Source organism: Coffea arabica, chromosome 1c (assembly GCF_036785885.1).
Source record: "Coffea arabica cultivar ET-39 chromosome 1c, Coffea Arabica ET-39 HiFi, whole genome shotgun sequence".
Classification (NCBI taxonomy): Eukaryota; Viridiplantae; Streptophyta; class Magnoliopsida; order Gentianales; family Rubiaceae; genus Coffea; species Coffea arabica.
The window spans coordinates 41,396,920-41,400,430 of record NC_092310.1 but is presented as its reverse complement, the minus strand read 5'-3'; the positions used below and the strand labels follow the sequence as shown (position 1 = coordinate 41,400,430).

At 38.6% G+C, this 3,511-nt stretch overlaps 1 pseudogene; it reads left to right on the top strand.

Annotated features, from left to right (window-relative positions):
- Positions 1-383: 383 nt before the first annotated feature.
- On the top strand, positions 384-1,805 carry LOC113739643 (probable serine/threonine-protein kinase WNK11; annotated as a pseudogene).
- The last annotated feature ends 1,706 nt before the right edge of the window (positions 1,806-3,511 follow it).

The following is a 3,511-nucleotide window of genomic DNA, read 5'->3' as shown; positions in this document are numbered from 1 at the left end:
GAGATCCAATCACCCACCCCATTGTTTGGGAAAGTTCATCTATAATTTTACCACTGGTTGAAAATTCATCAATAGATGTCGAGGGAAGCAATCACCAGAGCAAGAACAGGAGCAGCAGCCATGGAGGATTCTTTCTTCTGCGATTTCCGATTCCATTCCAAGATTGACGCTTTCGATATTGCTAGCGAAGCATTTACTGAGCACTAGTCAGCCGTGAACCCCCACCAGCTCTCCTCCTTGTTATCTGGTAAGTAGCACAACCCAAATCATCCAAAACCCTAGTCATCCATCATCAACCCTAATTGCAAAAGTTCTTCTCTCGTTTCTTGAACTAATAACATCTTCCTCCTCCTAGCTTTTTTTTTTTTTAAACCACAAGAATGTGTCCGAGTATGTCCAAATCCAAAAAACAAGAGAACAAGGGTGGTGTTTTAGAGATTTCGCCAGATGGCCGTTTTATTAAGTACGATGAAGTTCTTGGTAGAGGAGCATTCAAGACGGTATTCAAGGGTTTTGATCAAGAAAACGGGACGGAGGTAGCTTGGTACCAAATTAACCTGGAAGCCGGCAGGGCAGCAGCCTCCTTGGATGATTTACCCAAACTTGCCAAAAGTTTGTTGACTGAGGCTGCTTTGATGAAATCACTCAAGCATAACAACATAATCAGATGCCAACACTCGTGGGTTGATGAAGATAACATGAATGTAAACATGATCACTGAGTTGTTTAGTTCGGGAACTTTAAGGGAGTTTAGTAAGAATCACAAGTCCGTCAATATCAAGGCCATCAAGAACTGGGCTAAGCAGATTTTGGAGGGGCTGAACTATTTGCATACCCGTAATCCACCCATTGCTCGTTGAGATTTAAAGTGCGATAACATCTTTGTCAATGCGAATCAGGGGGAGGTCAAGATTGGTAATCTAGGATTGGCCACGGTGTTGAAGAATTCAGGTGTCGCAACAAGTGTTGTTGGGACACCTAAATTCATGGCTCCTGAAGTGTATGACGAGAAGTATGATGAACTCGTCGACATATATACCTTTAGGATGTGCATGCTGGAGTTGATCATTTGTGATTACCCTTACAGTGAATGCACAAATGTCGCTCAGATTTACAAGAAGGTCACGAAAGGGGTGAAGCCACTTGCCTTGGGAAATGTCAAGGATCCTCAGGTTAAAGGATTTATTGAAAAGTGTTTACTTCCTGCAGCTCAGAGACCCAGTGCTGCACAGTTCTTGAAAGATCCATTCTTATCATCACCAGAGAGCTTGAAAGGGGATAAATGCGAATCGGGGGTTCGCCCATCCGGTGTTCTACCTGAATCCAACAATATTCCGCAGCCTGATTCCCAAGTCTCCACGAGTAATGATGGATCTAGTTATAATAAGGCTTCGACTTCAAGTAAGGCATCTGCAGAAAGCATCATCAGGCCAGGTCCGATCTCTATATTAGAATCTTTGAGGTCCACAGAACAGATACAGCTACGATTGAGAGGGAAGAGAATCGATCAGAAAACAGTTTTGTTTAACTTGCGAATTGCAGACTTGCATGGTCCTGTGGCAAACTGTTTTGAGTTTCTCTTTGATCTTAAATCTGATGATGCGCTTAAGATCGCTTCAGAGATGGTTCAAGGGAAAGACCTAACGTATGGAGATGTGCCAGTTGCGGTTGAGTTGATGGACAGCATGTTTTTGGAGCTCGAACCAACCTGGAAACCTTGCAATGCATATTACAGTGCAAATAATGTTGCATCTGAATGCAGGGAATTGGGTTCAAATTGGCAACTTGGTGCTGTGGTTCATTAGGGATTCAATCAATTGTAAATGAGAATTCAATCAATTGTAAATGGATAGACTCTCTCCAGGACAACAGTTTTTTGGTACACCTTTGTTATTGTATATTATCAATAAAAGTGGATTCTTTTTCCAAATATATATATATATGTTATAATTAAAAATTTACGAAATAAGTTTAGGAAGAAGGAGTCAAGGATTTAAGGAGTTCAAAAAATAAAATAAAAAATAAAACTTTGCCTAAAAGGAAGCAAGGAAGATCCAATGGATAAAAGGTAAAATCAAGATGTTTGACCAGAAATATAATGGCATGAAAGATGAGTATCATGATTTGTTCATTGAATGCATACCCTATGTATGCAATTAATAATTTTATAGATGACACACATTACATAGAAATCGAATCTGCTATTAAAAAAATTAATTTGTTAAATATGAATGGTTACTAACACAATTTAAATTTCCAAAAAACCAAAGAGATATTTTTTAAGGGAAAAATCCACTTTTCATCCTCAAACTTTGTCACAAAGACATATTTAGTCCCCAAACTTTTCGTCAGAACACATTGAATACATGAATTAACTATTTTTGCCACATTTAGTCAAAAAACGGGAAATTACTCAATTTGGACGGAGAAGACCCCGTGGCCGTTAACAAAAGTCCAAATATCTGTGAAAACCAACACAAAATAGACTAAAGTCCACATTTGTACTCTCTCTCTAACCCGCTGCTTTTCTTCTCTAAGTTTCCCCCTTTCCTACCGAGTTAATGGAGTGAAAAGTTGCTTTTATCAGAGTAGAGTTAATGGAGTGATCCAACAAAGCTTTTCCAATCTAGTAGAGTTAATGGAGTGATCCACCATATCAAGCAACAAAACTTCATCTTCAATTCGTACTTATCATAAAATGAGGTCACGAAACTCAGAATCGTCGATTTCATCTAATAGCAGTAGCCGTGTCTGTGGGTGTGGATTAAGACCCAAATTGGCAACTTCTTGGCAGGACGATAATCTTGGAAGAAGATTCTATGGTTGTCCAAGATGGCTACTAAGCGTAGTGTAATTTTTTGTAAGTAAAGTGTAGAAATGCCCTTACTGTAAGAATATGGTTGTATTTGCAGAGGCCGGATGGGTGCAAATATTTTGAATGGCTTGATGAACCAATCTGTGCAAGAGGAAGGAGCATAATATCAGGTTTGCTGAGAAGGATAAATAGGATGGAGGAAACAATTCAAAAAAGCCGAAGAAGGGAAAAATTTATGATTTGTATTATCTTGATGTTAGCTATGCTACTTATGATATCTGTTGTTGGGAAAAATAGGGGACATGCAAGAGAAGGAAAGTTGGTACTAAGCTTGGAATGAGTTACCGCAGAGGAGGGGGCTAATGACTATGGTTCGTTCCTTTCATGGGGGAGAATTTTGACTGAATTTGTAAACGTAGAAATAGCATTCTTTTGGATCTTGTAAATGATGGCAATGCTATTTGTAGTTGTAGGTCTGATTTAGAATATTTATGTTATGTACTACTACCCCTACTTCTAGTTTTGAATGGCTGTTGCATTGTATGTTGTCCAAAATTTGGTAATGAAATTGCTTTGTTTTAGCATATAGATAGTAAGGCAATTTGGACGAAATAAGAATAACATAAAAAAGATGACTAGCAGCATAGTGAGATAAACTGTTTGTACGTAACAACAACAAGCTAATCTGAAATTTAT